Source organism: Falco peregrinus, chromosome 6 (assembly GCF_023634155.1).
Source record: "Falco peregrinus isolate bFalPer1 chromosome 6, bFalPer1.pri, whole genome shotgun sequence".
NCBI lineage: Eukaryota > Metazoa > Chordata > Aves > Falconiformes > Falconidae > Falco > Falco peregrinus.
In genome coordinates this window covers 92,515,731-92,533,860 of record NC_073726.1, presented here as the reverse complement: position 1 = coordinate 92,533,860, position 18,130 = coordinate 92,515,731, and the positions used below count along the sequence as shown (strand labels likewise).

The 18,130-nt window shown below is 53.1% G+C and overlaps 2 long non-coding RNA genes across 3 annotated transcripts; one reads left to right on the top strand and one right to left on the bottom strand.

Moving 5' to 3' along the window:
* Positions 1-11,086: 11,086 nt before the first annotated feature.
* LOC129784823 (uncharacterized) lies at positions 11,087-13,136 on the top strand. Of its 2 annotated transcripts, none has more exons than XR_008747946.1 (2): positions 11,087-11,347; positions 12,202-13,136. It is a non-coding gene; the product is annotated as an uncharacterized LOC129784823 (long non-coding RNA). The 2 variants fall into 2 exon arrangements; XR_008747947.1 differs by lacking the exon at positions 11,087-11,347 and adding an exon at positions 11,512-11,774.
* LOC114011568 (uncharacterized) lies at positions 12,171-17,591 on the bottom strand. Its single transcript, XR_003553513.2, has 2 exons — positions 14,997-17,591; positions 12,171-14,774 (listed from the first exon to the last, which is right to left on the bottom strand). It is a non-coding gene; the product is annotated as an uncharacterized LOC114011568 (long non-coding RNA).
* Between the last annotated feature and the right edge of the window lie 539 nt (positions 17,592-18,130).

The window sequence follows — 18,130 nt, the reverse complement described above, 5'->3', positions numbered from 1 at the left end:
AAAACATCTTCTTATCAAGTAAGACTAAACCAGTGAAGGTCAGAGAGATGGCAAAGGAGTACAGACGTGTATTCTGCATGGATCAGACAGGGTATTTGCAAAAACGCAGCACTACGTTGGGATTTCAAGCCCATTTTGTTCTGCAACAGACACACCAGCCACTTCTGGAAAGAGTTCCTTACTTGGAGGGTATAGAAACATATTGTTATCGCTATTAATTGTGATCTTAAATGTATTTTATACTTTCCAGAAACCCACTGACGCTCTGGGTGCTCTAAATCAGATTGAAAAGATGTTTCAGAAGTCCCAGAACAAGCCAGACTTAACCTTCAAATTGTTTTTCTTACTGGTTATATTCCTTCCACCACGTACTGGCTGCGTGCCTCCCACCGCTTGATGTATCCCTCCAATTTTGTGTTACGGACATCCTGAGCAAGTGGAGCTCTTCACGCTTTGAGCCTGGGAGGTTAACCCCCCCCCGCCGCTCCCCCCAGTCGCCGGAAGTTGAAACAGATGTCCTCCAGAGGTCCTTCCAACCTAAATAATTGTGTGAAACTCTGACCTTGTGTTTTAGATGCTGCTCTGATAGCCCAAGCGGGTTTTCAGCCTCTTCGTTATGGTTTCCTCTGGGTGTTGCTGGTGCTTGGAAGACACTTGGCACTCCCGCCTGCCTTCCAGCTGCGCCAGTGCTGAGCACGGGCAGCCAAAGCTCTGTATTTCAGGAGTTCTTGGAAGCTTTTCCTTCAAACTCTTGCCTTCTGCAGTGCTAACAGAATCTCAGCAGAGGCCAGGCTGCCGCTGCGCTGGTACCGCCACAGGTTCTGCTGACCAAAATCATCACAGGGTTTCTTTGCAGCTTCCCACATTTCCATCTCACCTACTGCCTCTGCTGTTACACTCTAAGAGATCTTGGGGCACACATCATCATTTTTAATTGGGCTCGCATAGCACCTTGCACAGAGAGACAGCCGTCTCGAAGGGCTCCCAAACTAAAGAAGAAGAAATAGTGCAGCAGCACCGAAGGACCTGCCATGCTGCTGATGTTGCTTGATGATGTTTGGGAGCCTGGATGTGTTAAAGCCAGATGCAGTAATCACTGCTTTAACCTATTTCACTAAGTAAGAGTGACAAGGCAGCGGTGACCCAGTCTTCCGTGCCAGCTGTAGCACCTTCCTGCCCTGCAAGCCCCCTCCCAAGCGCAGGCAGTCGCTCTGCACTTTGGTTCCTGAAATACAAGGGAACAAGAAAGTACTTTCCTCCAGGAGGACGCAGGGTGAAAGGAAATGATCAAACTTTTCACCATAAAGTGATGATGAAAGACCTTTTCTGACCCTGGGTGGAAAAAAGAAAAGAAAAAAAATAAAGAAAGGGGAAAAATAAAAAGGAGAAAAGTCGCACAGACATCCCTGGGCTATAAAGCAGCCTGTCACCACATCGGGGATGGACACGGATGACAGACCCTCAGCACGGTGTGACAGCAGGAACAGCCTGGCTTAGCTTCAGGGGGACACCTCAGGGGTCGGCCCCTTCTGTGCCCCCCGAGGAGCCCCCCGTGCCTGGTGGGCAAAACACGCTGATGCAGGCCTCGCCGGGGGCCAGCTGCAGCTCGCAGCCGCTGCTGGTCCTGCTGGGACCCCCGTCACCCTTCTCTTTCTTCTCAGGCGGCTGGTTTTTTTTTTAATTCCGAACGAAAAAGAATTTGCAAACCCAGCCCCCCCCCCCCCCCCGAGACCCGCCTGCAGCTACACGTCCCGCAGCGGCCACGCACACCAGCACGGACACACGTGGGGCGCTTGGTGGCGGGTCCAAGGTGGGAAGCGGCTGCACGTCGGGTGGCGCAGGCGGCTGCCCCCCGCCCCGGGGCCGTTACCGGCGGGGGTTCGACTCCGAGCCGGGCGCCTGCCCCCGGCCCCGCCGCTCCCGCCTCGCGTTCTCCGCGGCCAACAGCGGCCCCCGGCGGCGGCTGCGCTCCTCGGGCCGCACCGGCGGCTCCCCCCGCCGGGGGGGCTCCCGGCCCGATGCGGGACCGCGCCGCAGGGACCGCCGCCACCAGCGCCTCGGGGAAGCACCGGGGAGGGCTCAGCGGGGCGGCCCCGCAGCCGCTGCCGCCGGGGCAGGGCAAAGCAGCGGGTACCGGGCGGGGGGAGCGGGTACGGAGCGGGCTGGGGGAGCGGGTACCGGGGAAGCGAGTACTGGGCGGGCCGAGGGAGCGGGTACCGGGGTAAGCGGGTACCGGGTGCGGCTGGGGGAGCGGGTACCGGGCGGGGGCAGCGGGTACCGGGGCAGCGGGTACCAGGCGGGCCGGGGGCAGCGGATACCGGGTGGGGCGGGGGGAACGAGTATCGGGAGGGGGCAGCGGGTACCGGGCGGGGGCAGCGTGTACCGGGGAGACGAGTGTACCGGGCGGGCCGGAAGGAACAGGTACCGGGAGGGGGCAGTGGGTATCGGGCGGGCCGGGGACAGCGGGTACCGGGTGGGGCGGAGGGAACGAGTACCGGGAGGGGGCAGCGGGGACCAAGGGGGCAGGGACCGAGGGGGCGGGGGGCTGGTTCCCGGCGCCGCAGCCCTCAAGGGTTAATTGCCCGGCGCTGTCACGCAGCAAGGCACGGCGCTGCCTCCCCGCTCTGGTCCTCCCCGCCTCTGGGCAACGGCCATCTATTTAAAAAATGGTAATAAAAGCGAGAATCTGTAAAAGGGAAGGAATTAAAGGTGTGAGACTTCTTCCCCGGGAGCGGGGAGAGAAGGGGAGCCAACATTGTGACCAGGACAGCAGCACCCCAGTGCAAAATGCAGACTGGGGGGGGTAGAGCCGTAGAAGCAGGGGCAGCCGTAGAAGCAGGGGCAGCCATAGAAGCAGGGACAGTCACCTTGCCCGGCACTACCCGGGCCTTCTGTGAGGGCTTTACCTGGCCAGAGCCCGGCGAACACTGAACTGGCACCCGCGGGGAGCATGGCACTCAGTGGCAGGACGCACCCAAGGGGGCTCCGCAGCCCTGCCCGGGGGTTCGGCAGTGCCAGGCTGAGCTGTCTCCTTGTGGGCTCCTTCTGCATAGGTGTCACGGTTGTCCTTGGTTACGCAGTGACAGATTGTTTTCCCCACCAAGTCCCTTCTTTGTTTGCCGTGTAGGAAGAACACTGCTCACAGAAAGAGAAAAAAAGTAGCTATTTGCCATTTTTCTTCTTCCCCCCCCCCCCCATTTAGTATACAAATCCATCAGCTATTTACTGCACGTACCCGAACTCCATCCTGCAAAAGGGCTACTGAGCATCTCGTGCTTTTCTGTAGTATTTATCATTCCCGCATCCAACGGCTTCATAAATTTGAATTAACTTCTTTCACAAGAGGCCCATAAGCCGATATGGTATTATTACTATTTTATAGGCAGGAAACTTGGTAGCTAAAATGTATGTTCTGAATTCCTTCAGATGTCACTTTTCGGAGTGCTATAGAGCATGTATACATTCTTTGTGTCACTCCTACTGATTTCAGTCAGAAATACAAGACCTCAGCAATCCCACAAATCAAACACCAAAGTCTTGCCGAGAGCCTTTATAAGAAGGGACAAAGCAAAGGAGCAGTGACTTTTGGGGACAATTTGGTGCCCGTGCTGATGGCCAGCATCATCTGCGGGCTCTGGGGCAGAGGCAGGACTGCAAAGGTAGTGGAAAGTGGTTCACAAACACTGTGTTGCAAGGAGATTAATTTTTTCAAATGCTTCTATATCAGTGTGCGACATCTAGATAATGAGCAAGGGGAATTAGCGTTCTCATTGATGAGCATGCATTTGATATAATTAGCATTACAAAAAACCCGGTGGGACGATTTGCATAATTGCAGCGCTCAAATCCCCAGTTACAGCCTATTCAGAGGGGACAGGGAGGTTACAAAAAAAAAAAACAACCAGAAGTGTTGGGGAAACATGCTGCTATGGCTTAGGGACAGCAGTTGCTGCTGTACAGCTGCTGAAAGCATTGCAGCGTGCCCAGCAAGCTGTGGAGCCGGGGGGGGGGGGGGGAGGGCGCGCGGCGAGGGAGGGGGATGCTGTGGGAGACCTGAATCCAGGCAATGTGCGGCCATCCTAAGGATGCCCTGTTAGTACTTGCCGAAATTATTGGTGACAATTTCTAAGCAGGGGAAGGATCAGCGCTGCCACAGGCTGGCTCGGTTTTGGGGTGCGTTGCAACAGGTGGCAAGGCATTCATTGTTGGCCTGGGAATCTGCGGTTTTCTCCTTGACCTGATTGCCTTATTGCGCATCTGGAGCGTAACCTGAATGGCCAACACGCACGCTCGGTGCTCCAAAAGGACCTGCCTCCAGAGGAGGGAAGCGACATGAGGAATTGGTCAGGAAGAAACACAGTGACAGAAAAATACCAGTAAGATCTGGTGGTTGGTGGCACAAAGTTTATTACCTAGCCAAAGAGCCCACGACTGTAATCAACGGGAGAATGCCACCTTAGGTCAGAGGTAATACGAATGAGAAATTTAGAAAGTAAAAGGGTAAGAGCAACAAAATGGCAACACGGGTTCTGTCATTCTGCACTTTGTACTTTCTAATAGTGAGGGAAAGGAAAGCCGGTGGGTGAGGCACTGTGACTTACTCAACAAGGAAGAATTAACTACAGGAGAAGCAATACGAAAATGCTCTGGCTACTTAGTGTAGAAATGGTATTTATTGACTATAGCTGTTTCAGAGTAGCTGCCAGTAGCAATATATCATCAATCAGATAAGTAGATCATTGCCACAGGCAGGGCGACATCAATGCTTCAAAGGGAAATGGTCACGCTCATCGCTTGAGCTGGTTTTGAAGCTTGGGAGGGCCCTGTCATACATACAATTAATTGAACATTTTGTTTTCTTCAGACCTGACCCTGTGCTACTCTGTTCCCTCCATGCTGTCCTTCCTCGTGTCTCATTTTCCAGACATGTAGTCTGAAAGTACTAAAAAACCCCACTCTTCTCCAAAAACCTGAAGCACTTTGCAGCAAGAATATAATTCAGCTGAGAGAGCAACTTCCCAGAGACACCAAAACATGGGATGAAGCTGATTGTGCCTGCCTTTTCCACCACTTCTGTTTCTGACCTTGGGTTGACTTCTGTAGCCCTCTATAGGAAGTAGCCTTCCCCAATTTAAAAAAAATAAAATTAAAAAATGTTACCTGCTAGTTTGGGTTTAGTGCAGAGACGGTGTTAGTGGTTAGTCTTGAGAAATAACCTCCTCAGCACTGATGGTTTGATTTGCCTCAGTTTTGTACCGCTTTTCCTCCCTGTCAGGCCGAGCAGGGTGGTGGGTGGGGATCCCAGGGTCTGACAGACAGCTCTTGCTCTTTCCCGTGCAGACCTTCTGGCAGCAGCTGAGTGCTGTGGCAGGTAGCTGTCTTGCCTTACGGTTTGCCAGGGTTGCCTGTGAGACATCAGATACTGCACTACAATGAAGCCAGAAATGAACAGGAAAGGCTCTGAGACCTGCTGGAGAAGATGCTCATGCAAGAGCACCAGAGGGACATTTTGAGATGCTGACAGCGCAGTGACCCTACCAATAACATGGGATCTTCGTAGCACTGTCTCTGTGCTTGGATGCCAGGGAAAATGTCCAGAGCAGCCTTTTGTGTCAGCTCTTTGGACTCATGCCACAGTGATGGATGCTTTTGGAATCTGAGATGGGGCTTTGCTTGTGTCCAAACCTGCAGTCACTTGGCGCTTACAGTTTCCCGATCTCATGTAGCTCATGAGTGCCAGTTGATACTCCTTGTTCTGCACCAAACCTGCATCAAATCCATCTCAAGTTCCTTCCCCAAATAGCTTAGCAAGTGATTCCCAGGTTGTAATTCTGAAGAGAAAGCTGGTCGAGGAAAGTCAGCATGGCTTTCTTATATTTTGTTGCTGCTGCAGCTTCTCCAGGGAGGAGGAGGTGGGGCAGAGAGAAAGAAAAGGAAAAAAAAAAAAAAAAAAAGCCTTAGCGTTCATAAAAGGGGACAAACTACAGAGATTCCACTTGGCTGTACGTGCAACTAATTAAGGGTAAACTGGAAACTTTGTTGGTAAGGTGTGATGTCCTTTTGCTGGCTGGTGGAGTTTATTTGGCTGTTGATGAAAGAATTGTTTTAAAGAAGACAGGAACACAAAGACTTGAAGACAAGCTTTAACACCTAACGTTGTTCCTATGTGCAGCTCTGGGGTTTCCTTAATACCATCCTTGTTTCTACTTCAAGTCTAGGTGACTGCATCTGTCAACAAACATACCAGGTGGTGTTGCAGAGAGAGAAACGCACCTGGGAACAGCACACCTTGTAGGGCTCTGTCACTCTCAGCCTGTCCCACTTTGTCCTCCATGGCATCACAGTTTTTGAAGAGGATGGGTAAAGAAGAATCACAGCCTTCAACAGATTTTGGATAGACCCCATCCAGCTCTGGCATTCCAGTCACCTGCCCCATCAGCAGTTCTGGTGAAACCCCCTTACAGCCTAGGCAGTAAGCCAGGGTGGAGGGCAGGTACGGTAATTGGAAGGGGAAGAGGGCAGAGCCTGTATGAATTGAGAAGAGGTACAGCACAGACCGTGGGAGCACCTTACCCCTTTTCTACATAAAGAGCTTTCTCTCTGGTCTGCTAGTGTCCCCCTGCCCAGGGGGTGGGAGGGAGTCTAGAATTTGTTAACCAAAGACTTTGAGACAGATGAGTCTTCCATTCATTCAGTTCAGTCTCTGTGACATTACCAAGGAGTCTGGCGAGGGAGTGGATGAGTATATGGGGACCAGGCGGGATGCTCTTTTGCCCATAAGACAGTCTCAGGATGTCATTTATCAGCTGGCGAAGGAGCAGACCTTTTTCTGGAGTAACTCATTTGTGTTCTTCCACGTGGAGAATGGCAGCTCAGAAGCTGTTGTAGAATCCACTCCATCTTACTCTTTCTTCATTTTCCTTCTCTCCTTTAGTGCTTCATGGTAGCAGTGCCGCCAGCCTCAGCATTCCTGAATCATGACTCAGGGATGAGATGCAGGAACCTGAGGGTTTGCTTATGCCACTAGAACAGGATAGATACTGGTGTCTGCTTGACTAGCTCCCTGCCCATCCTTCCGCCACAAATCTCTTTGCTCTGTTATCTGAGTGCTCTTCCTGCTCTTTGGTTCCTTAATGAGCCTATCACAGTTTGTTCTTTCCTACCACCAAGTCCAGTGTTGTTACACCCTTCCCACTGCATTTAGCTCCCCCTTTTCTCCTCGTTTCACTGGCTCCTTGCTCCTGCTTTTTCCACAGCTCCCAAGAATATCTTGCTTGTTCAACTTGTCTTAGTCTTCCCTTTCTCTAGGCCCTGTTTCCCACTACAGCTATCAATCTTGATTATTTTTAACCCCACATACTCTGATTTTCAATCTAGTTGTGTTACTCAGCCAGTCAAGGTTCTTTTCTCCCATTTCCACCCCTTCAGTTTCCAGTAACTCCTTCTGTCTTAATCCCTGCACCAGTCCTAATGTCATTAGGCACCTCACCCTCATCTATCCTCCATGCTTCCCTTCCCCAAGGGACTTGTCTTCCTTGCACTCGAGTACCTGCTCCTCCTTCACCCTGGCTGGCCCAGAGCAGTCGGCCGGGTGCTTGCGCTGGCAGCTCAGGCAGAGCAGTGGTTGCAGAAGACAGGGATCTTTTCCCCCAGCCCTACGACATGCACGTATGCACGCTTACCCCACCTTTGTGAGAAAGTGGTCAGGGATGGTGGATCTTTGAAGAACTGCACAGGGAAAATCTGAAGTGTGCCTACAGAGCCTGTGTGAACCGGCTTTGCGTTTGGTTTGTTGTGGGGTTTTTTTTAAAGGCTAATAATTTGTAAAAAATTCACATGAATGTTTCAAGGTATAGTGAGTAGCATAGCTCTGATGTGAGGACAGCTCTCCTTCATAGGCTTCAGCTTCCTCTTCCGACGCAGTTGGGAGTTGTTCATAGTAAAGGGCTGTTCTTTTTAACGTACACTTTAACGGTCTGAAGCAGAATGTTTTTCTCTACTTTTTTTTCTCCCTGAGTAGATTAAATGTTCAGGCTGAAGCCATATTTAAGAAGAGGGGAAAAAATATAAAAAATCAGATGTAGGCAGACAGCCAGAAAAGAAAATTTCAGCTCCAATTGTAGAAGTTATAAGCAACTGAACAGTTTACAGCAGGAATGCCCAGACAGTCTAATTCCATACTCTGCTGGTAACTTTCTCCTTGCAAAAATTTGCAGTTTGAACTTGTCACTCTGGGATCAGTCACATCACTGTCCTAGCAACTTCAGAATAAGGCAGGAATACAGCACTTGCTTTGCCATAGATTGTGCCTTCTCTGAAGCTTTGTGTGAATTGCGAGGCAGATGGAGAAACGAGGCCTGATAGCTGGAAACAGCTACTTCACACACAAAGCCTGCAATATTTCTTTGGAAAGGGAGAAGGACAAACCTGAGGCTTTTCATAATGTGGTTGGTCTGTTAGCAGTGTCACCAGTGTAAATCAACCCATTTAAAACCAGTCTTGTTACACCTCTAAAAACAGCTAAGGTGGACATGTTTGAGCCTCACCTAAGATGGAACATTTTGGAGTGGTGTAATTAAATTTGGTGACTTCTTAAAAGTAAAGGATGAGGTACCTGTTCACTTATTGCAATCAAACTGAGAGCCTGCAGGCCAGTGTGGCTCGCTGCCCAGGATGCTAACGCCCCTCCTGTGCCCGCATGCAGCATGCAAGCGCTGAGCAGCAGCTATTGCCCCTGCAGAAATACAGCTCCTGCTCCCTGGGGCAGCAGTGCAGTTGTAGCAGTTGCCCTGTTTCTCCATCACAGGTGCAAGAGCAGGAAGGCTGCATGGTGCAGGACCTGCTGTGGGAGCTGAGGAGGACAGGAGGAGAGGAAAGAGGGCATGCAGAGAAGAGGAGGAAACAGCTGTTGGCAGGGCAGGCAGGCCCTGAGAAGTGGGATGCCCCGGTGGGGGCATCAAGCACAGCCACTGAGGTCGGACCAGCTTCCTTAGCTCAGACCTCCTCCTGCAACTGTTGTGTCGTGAAGTGCTGGACTTCACACTGGAGCAGGCACCGAGCATGCACATCTTCTGCTCTGACACCGGAGACGAGAGAGGAGCAACTTCTACTGCAGTAGGCCAGTAGTGGACAGCCAGGGGACAGACTGTGGCAGATTTCCACAAAGCCAGCGCATGCGCAGACCACAGATCTACCCAATTAAAGCCAGGCTTGGAGCAGTTTTAAGTTCCTACTCTGCATTAGGCGTTCTCAGTGTTTTACTAAACAGATGTAACATTGATCTAAACATGTCACATGCAGATGGTGTAGTACGGACCATACGCTGCAGACTAAAGCTCTGTGTTGGCTCAGCCCAGCAGACCTCACTTGGCCCTTCCATCACTCTATGCAAAAGCAGCGAAAGACAGCTATCTTCCCAAGGACGCAGACTGGAGACCTACTTAGTGGGTGCCCAAGTGCACAGAAACGTGAAAAACAGTGACTGGGAAGGACTGTCAAAAGGACTCAGTGCTTCCAGGCTCTGAGTCCAGAGCTCCTTCTCCAAGACCGTGGAGTGCCACATGCGTTCACTTGCTTGTTTCTAGCCGATGCCAGAAGACTGTCTGTGAACAAAATGCATGACAGGCAGAAGAAAACACGCGGCACTTTGCCGGCTGCATCCTCCGTCGCCTTGCGCTGCCCTGCAGTTGCTTTCCCTGTTAACAGATCGGCCACAGGGGGACTCCCTGTAAAACACGGCGTTTGCAAAGGGGGCTCCTGCATCCGCCGCCAGAAAGCCACCAGACAAAGGGACCACACCTTGCCAGCACTGCCAGTGATGGTGACTGGCACTGGGGTTGCCTCTGGGCACACGGCTGCGGGCCCACTGCCAGCAGACCCTGTCTGGTTTCACTGGGATGAGGCCTGATGGAGAGAGCCTTCCCCCTGACACAGCTGCAGCGGATTTCTCACTGGGAAAACAGAGCCCTTCCTGCCTTTCCTTGCACCAGCACCCAAACTTGCTGCTGCTGCTCCTGCTTGAAAAACCTCAGCCCTGTGCATGTTCTGCCGGGATCCGAGTGAATGGATGCAGGCACCTTCGCTGCGTCCCACCCTGCTTAGCGCCAAGGAAACACTCCACTGTGCCACCACCGCATGTTACCTTTTCCCAGCTTGCCTAGATATTTTGGAGCTGCCGTTCAGGGTGGGAAATTATGTTTTCTTGGTTCTTTTCCACATACAATCCTTTTATGTGCTGTTATTTCAGCTTTGGGAGTTTACACGTTCTGTTCCTCCCTTAGGTATCGGGGCACTTTGGCCGGCTTTAATATGAAGTAAACGATTCAAGTGCTGAGCCGCACCAGGAAGGGTGGGTGGCAAGCATGTCCAGTAAAACCACCAAGCAGCTGGGAAAAACTCCCATAAGCCCATAATAAACATTAAGTACAACAGGGGCACAAGAGAAGTGCTGAGGCTGAAAACAAAACCCAAAGACAACGGTAAAAACTCGTTTTCAGAAGTAAAATACACTCGCATCAGTGGAGGGCAAGACGAGTTATCTTCCACAGCAGCAGCCATGTGGCAAGGGAGCTGCAAGTGGATAGCAAAGCTTTCCACGAGCTCACTGAAACACGGCCCGCGGTGGCAAGAGGCCTTCCCAACAGCAGTATGGTAAGCCGGGTCCCCGCTGTGCCCCAGGGTCTCCATCCAGACCTGGCGCAGGCACATGGCCGTGGCACAGCATGGCACTCGCTCCAGCTTTGTGCTTTTCTGCTGACTTGAGGGAGGCCAAGGGCTGGCAGCGCAGGGCTGGGGCAGTGGGTGCGAGGGCTGAGCAGGGCCCAGCGTGGGCTGTGGGACCCCCGGTGAGGCTCCGGGAGGGCGCGGGGCTGAGGTGGGTGGCCTGGGAGGGCCGGGGCTGGCAGCAGAGCCCAGGGACCACAGGAGGCCCAGGATGGCTGCGAGGGGGTGGGCCTGGGGCAGGCAGCAATGCCCGGAGGCGAGGCTGACCCAGGGGCAGGCGGCGAGGCCAGGGATGCTGGCAGGGCCCGGGGCAGGCAGCAGGGCCCGGGGCAGGCAGCAGGCCCCGGGATGGCGGCAGGCTCGGGAGCCCAGCGGGGCACGGGGGCCCGGGCGAGGTGGGCCGGTGGCGGCGGGAGACGGCGCGGGGCGCCCAGCCGGCTGCCGAGCTCTGGCCCGCAGGGTCAGGCCTCAGCCGCGGCTATTATGGGATGGCGAGGCCCGAGGGAGGGCGGGGGGGGAGGTGGCAAGCGGTGGGTATTATGGGATGGCGAGGCATTTACAGCGGGGGAGGGTGAGCCGCGACTATTATGGGATGGCGAGGCCTCCCGCGACCGGAGGGGGGCAGGTGGGTGGCGGGGAGTATTATGGGATGGCAGGCCCTCCTGCCGCCGGGAGAGTATTATGGGATGAGGATGCCCCATCGGGGGAGGGGGTGGAGGGTGGGGGTATTATGGGATGGCAGGGCCTGCCGCAGCCGGCGTGAGGGGAGCGAGTATTATGGGATGGCACCATTCCCACCGCGTGTGTGACCGGGCGACTATTATGGGATGTGTCTGTACCGACGGCGGGGCTGCCGCCCTGGGAAATATTATGGGATGCAGCAGACAGAGCGGGGGTGGGGGGTTATTATGGGATGGCAGTGGCAGGGGCCACAGCCCTCAGCCCGGCCTTCCTGCTCGTGCCCCGGGGGACACCCCCAGCCCGGTGCCCCCCACCCCCACACAGCCCCAACCAATAAATCCGGCAGGGTATTATGGGATGGCTGCTCCACGGTGAGGAGATGGGGGTGGGGTGGTTGTGGTGTGGGGGGGGTGGTTGCTATGGAGCATTTCCCGTGGGTGGCTATTATGGGATGGACTTGCCTTTGTGAACTATTATGGGATGCGGGCAGCTCGGTGGGGTGCGGCTGCCCGGGGCCCGGGCCCTGCAGGCCTTGGGGAGGGGGGGCAGGGGCACAGCGGGCAGGGGGGCCATGGCTGCGGCTCCAGGTGGGCTTTACGCAGACCCTCGCCGTGGTGGCCGCTTCTGCCACCAGGCGCCTGCGGGCTCCCCTCGCTCTCAAAGCAGATTCTGTTGCCTACATGGTGGAGGAAGGGAAAAACCCCACGGCCCCTCCAACCACGGCTCCAGAGCATCCTGCTGACCTGCAGTAAGAAAGGTGCTTAAACATTGGCCCCAATTATTTATTTTTTTAAATAGGAGCTTGCCATGCGAGTCCCGGTGTCACAAAGCTAGGAGCCAGCAACTTGGTGAAACATGGACATGTGTGGCACAAAGCAAGACCCCTCCCGGAGCACTTCACCTCTGAGCAGGACCCAGTGTGTGACTTGGTTACAGCACAGCCCCAAAGTTACCCAGCTGGTTGTTCCCTGTTACAGGCAAGAGAAAACTGCCTCCAGGCACTCAGGGCTCTCGATGCTTTGCAAACCTCTGGCTGCTTTGGAGCCCAAGGTGACTTAATGAGATTTGAGTCTTGTACATCCTTCTCTTGAGCAAATCCAAGTCCATCAGCTCTGCTCAGCAGCAGTGGGGTTTGAACCCCCTTGAATGGGACATACAGCCTCCAGGCTAATTTGTGCTGTTCCCTGTAGCACAGCTGTTGCTGGGTGCAGTGCTGGAAACGCCTCTCCCAGATCCAGCTGGAGGTAGGAGATGAAGGAGAATTCTGTCCCAGCCTGTTTTTTCAGTATCTCTGCTTACTGAGCTCAAGAGATGTGTTTCAGTGTTAGTGATTCTTGCCAGCATGCACAAGCGTTAATACAGGATGCAAAAATAGGTATCACAGGATTGCAGTCGGGGCAGCTCGAACCACCAGGCTGTTATTACGGTCCCTCTGAGACCACTTGCTGCTTCTCTGGCTGGATCCAACTGTTTGTTTCGTGAGCAGGGGAGCAGGGCATCTCTGAGGCACTTCAGGGAAGTGGGAACCTGAAACTGCTAACTAATAAGCATCCTTAACTTCTGAGTATTTCTTCCAGCTTTCGTTATTCATGATATACAAAATTCTGTGTTAAAAGACTGATAATGTTGCAAAGTAGTATTTTTACAATTGCAAAATAGTATTTGTTTCTTACATCTTAGTAAGTGCCTCCATCTTCAGAAAAAAAAAGGTGAAGGTAAACATGGAAAATTCAGGTCTGAATGTCTGAGGTCTGGCAAAGTTCTGAGAAACTGAAAACGGACTTGTGATGGAAAATATCAAGTAATCTTAGCTATAGGCATCAGTACCAAGTACATGATGTTTTTAAAGCAAGCAAACTAGCAAAGCATACAGAGATGGAGATCGGCTGTTCAGATTTACAGGGGGATGAGCAATCCCCAATCTGCTCTATCTCTCCCCCTGCCTCAGTGCTCTGCCACTAGCACTGCCTCATGCACTGTGCCTGTGCGGTGTGGCTCTGGCTGCACGGCCGCACCATTCACCCTGCCCCCTCCTCCTGGCAGAACAGGAGATGAGGCTCATGATGAGTGCCGAGCGAAGCCTGAACTGCCGTTCTTCTGACGGGAAGTAGATGCAGAGTCATGCTGGCATATGGGAAGTCCTCACCTAGGTGCCCATTAGAGAGACTGGATCCTCCATTGACGCTGGAATGTTGTTCTCAAAAAAGAAGCATCACGTGGTCTGTTCAGTGGTTCTTTATCTCATTCTGGTTGTATACTCCCAAATTCTCTGTGTGCAAGTCTCTCTGCCTCTCGTTGCAGTGGCATTTGTTTGCTGCAGGAGCAGCTTTTTGGACATGACAGGAGAGGCTCTGGTCTCTTGTCCACAAGAGGAGGAGACTATTTCTCGTGTTGTTTTCTTCCATGTCTGACACCAAAGCAAAGACACTGCCGTTGTGCTAAACAAATAAGCTCACACTTCTCTGTTAGAAAAACAAACAAACAAAAAACAAACAAGCAAAAAAAGGGGTGGGGGCAGGATGAAGAAAGCAACAATGAAAATGGATTAGATTCACTTAGCTTGCCACGGAGATTTTGCAGAAGTCTGGAAGTGCAGAAGAGTACCTCAGGCAGAGGAAAGAGCTTTGTGGTGTTGAGGAAAACTTGCAGAATTCAGGACAATTGCTTTGGCTGGTGTTGAGGGGACAGGATTCTCACAAGACAATTTAAAATGGGAGGGAGGAGGGTTGAAGGGACAGACTCTGGGACAATAACCGGACACCGAGTGAAAGTTGGGACCAGTCTCTTACTAATTTCAAAGTAAAAGTTACTTATCTGGGAGTTTGGTACCCCTCCACACTCAGAATGGTCTAAGGCAAAATTCTCTGCCTCGCTAAAGAAAATCAAAAGGCAAGGCTTCTCAGAAATCCTGAGATCTTCAAGGTTACCTGGCAGAAGCTGTAAGACCTTGACTCAGAGTCATGGCAAGCACCAGTATGATCAGGAGAGCCTACAGGGCTGCTGAATAGAAAAGATGAGGGTTAAGTCCGTTCACATTAGCTACAAATGGAATGTCAAAACCAGGTTAAAGGAAAAGGTGAAGTGTACCTGCAGCCTTTGAGGAACAGCACCATGTTTGTGAATACATTGGATTATACCAGTTTAATAAAGATACTGAAAGATATTTTTAACATTGCTAGTTGCATGTAACCTGACAAAACAAATATTACAGTCAGGCTAGAGCAAACCCTCAGTCAGAAGAACAGCAAGAATGAAGAGTAAAACAGAAGTATGTCTGTATCCTGGATCCCAAATGAAACAATGCAGTGGAAGCATCACATCTGGCATCTGAACCATTAACACCTGTGCTTTGTTGTTGGACATGAAAGGAGCTAACGAAAAATAAACAGAGAGACCATAAACTGACCTTTAGGATCACATTGTCTGCAGCAGCAGCAAGTCATGATTATAGTCTGTTATCTGTGTCCTACATACACAGTTCACGCTGGCCTGGAAAGTCTGCCTTATTTCCAAAATGCTCTGGAGTCCCTTCCCCCTGGCCCCAGACTCCCACACCTGGCAACAACAAAATAGCGCGGACCAGAGTTTCTCACCTCCACCTGCGTCTGAGTGAAAACAGGGACTGAGTACCACGGTGAAACAATGTCCCACTTTGCTCTTCTTGTTACATTGGAGAAACATGTCTCTGTCGAAAGTGAAACCGAGAAAGGGCTGCGGGCCTGATAAAAGCCTGGCCAGGGGAGGCAGGTGGGGCAGGACCTGAACCCTGAGTGACCCAGTCCACACACAAACCTACAGAAATAATTCAGAGGCCACGCCAGCATTGCTGTGGGGGGTACAGAGACCGCTTTGCCCAGTTGTCCTTGGAAGCAGAACCGGGCAGGGGTGTGGGGAGGGTCGTCTGGTTAGTTTGAATTTCCCTAATGCAGGCACAGCACTGAAGCGAAGCGATGTTGCAGGCGTTTTCCCCACAGAAGCGTGCTGTGGGCTTGTTTGGGGCACTGATGCCCATCAGCAGGTAGGGAAGATTATATTCCACGGGTCTAGCTGTAATTGCTTCGAAGCCAAGAGCTATGAACTCAGAAAATTCAGTTAAACCAGGTAAGCGAGCAAACCACAGTAAGGTAGGCAACTCCCACATTTAAAGCAGCCAAACAGCTGGAAATGTATCTCACATTGTGATCATCAAAGGAAAAGATTTAGAAGCCTCATTTTTTAAAAATCCATTTAATCTGCTTGGCCCTGACAAGCACTAAAAACACCTTAATCATAATCACTTACATCCTGCATGGATTTTTTGAGAGTGAAAGTTAAGGCTTCTGCAGACTGAGAAACCTCAACTTACAGAGAAAAAGGAGATGGAGGTGAGGTGGGGAAGCTTGGAGGCACTCATGATAAAAATGTGTTCAGGTGCTGTACAGAGACAGATTTAAGGAAGCAGTGGCTGGTTGGGAAGCTTGATGCTTCAGTGGCTGAGGCTCGGGGTACGTGTTGCACGTAGCAAACGGCCTTCTGCAGATACAACCTTGCCAGCAAGAGCATCAGGGAGCACCTGTAGAGACAGCCCCAGTAACTAACTGCCTTTGCAGGGTCTTTGCCTGCTTCGTACCTCTCGCCACCTCTCGCCAAACCAACCAAAGAGGTACGCGCAGAGTGCGGCGGTCACTGCTTGAGGCCAGGCTGCTTGGCATGGGAATTTGGCATGGCCATCCATCTGGCTCCTATTAGAGAGGATTATGGCTGTCAGCACACAAAAGGGGGAATGAAAAGTCCTGCAGGGGTCTGCGGGAGTTTGGTGGTGTGCTATCCACCTGATGTTTCTGTAGTGCTGGATATTCTGCTACACTTGATCTGTGTGGAGGATGGATAGCATCTGTGGAATAGTAGTGTGGCTCTTGCCTACCACTTTTCCTCCGTGGATCTGAGATAAATGATGGCATCATCATCACTCAAGCAAAGGTATACAGGCAGGGGTAGCACACACGTGCATACCACGGCCAGCTGGAGGGTTAGTGGGATTTCTATACATGCAAGAAGGAAATGCAACAGCATTTTGGGATGTACAGTGTAGTCTTTGCTGGCAAGGCGGGATGGACATGCACGTGATAAGTGGTTGGTGCCGTGCAGTGGCTGCACATGTGTTGCAGGACCATGCTGGAGCATGCAGTGGTGAAAGGCACGCAGACAGGGTGGCAGAGCTTGATATCTCAGCGTTGAGGTGCTGGCAACAGGAGGTGGGCAGTCGGGGGCTGCTTGTGCAGGTAGGGGCAAGTTTGCCAACAGTCCAAGATGCTCATGGCAGAGGCGATGGGACGGTGTAATGGAATACCTGTGTGCCCAGTGTACGTGTGGATGTGCCTTTGGTGTGGTTTGGCAGACAAAGCACGGATTGTGTTGCAGGATCCATAACGAGCTGTTGCAGTCTAGCAGTAAATCCTCCACTCGTGTTTTGGGATGTTTCACTGTGGTGGGACAAAATGTGCACATGCACCACCGGGCATGAGACAGTGGAGGCGTTTGTTTGAAGAGGAAGGAGCGCAGTCATTGACACCATGTTCTTACTGGGAGAGATGGACACGATGGTGCCTCTTTGTTGAGTTTAATAGTGTTGTGAAGATGCTAAACAGGGGATTAGGACAGGGGAAAGGTGGCATGATGGGATGTGATTTTGTTTAATGGGAAACTAATGATACAGTTTCACGTGCATAATTGGGTTATGTTCATACCTATGGACTGTTCACGTCTGTATAACGCGATGTAGAGTTTCCTGCCGGAGGGCTGCAGCAGGGAGCAGCATGTGGAGCTAGGTGCAGGGCGAGAGGGAGGAACGGGATACACAGAGCCACTATGCCTCCCTGGGGTACGGCTGGTCCTGTGGGTAGCACAGTTGGCTGTGGAGACCTCGTGTAGCCAGTATGTGGGGGGGAGATGGAAGTTACCGCGGGCTCCCCACGCACGCGCTGGTGGTGACAGCGGCTGTGCTGCAGGGTGTTGTGGGCTGCGGAGGGAGTCTTGGAGGGAGCCGTGTGGGAAGGGGCACTGCGGGGCCCCCCCATGCATGCACAGAGGTGGAAATGTGCCCCAGGTGCGGGGCAGGGAAGGGGAGTGAGCAGGACACTCGGCCTCAGGGCTGGGGGGCCCAGCGGAGGGTGGTGCCAGAGTGCGGCGTGGCAGCCCCCAGGGCCTCGAGGGAGCCTGCAGGGCCCAGGGTGGCAGGCAGGGCTCTGGGCAGGACCCTGGTGGGGCAGGCAGGGCCCCAGGGCGGTGGGCAGGGCCCCAGGCAGGCAGCAGAGCTGCAGGTAGGGTGGCGGGCAGGTGGGGTGGGCAGGACCGCAGTGGGGCAGGCAGGGCGGCAGGCAGGGCCCCGGTGGGGCGGGCAGTGGTGGCGGGGCGGGGGGGCGCAGCCGTGAGTATTATGGGATGCCTGGCTGGACCTGGACGGTGGCTCCCGGCGACTATTATGGGATGCCTGCCTGGGAGGGGGGGGAGGGAGGAGTATTATGGGATGTGCGTCCCGGGTGTGACTATTATGGGATGTTCTGGGGGTTACTACAGTGTGCCGCCCCCCCCCCCCCCCCTCCCCGCCGCGGGAGGGACGTGCCTATTATGGGATGGCAGGGCGAGGGGCCGCGCCGCAGGGGGCGCCCTGCCCCGGCGCGGGGTCCCGGGTGCGGGAAGGGGGGGAGGAAGTATTATGGGATGCCGGAGCGAAGGGGTGCGAGCGTGG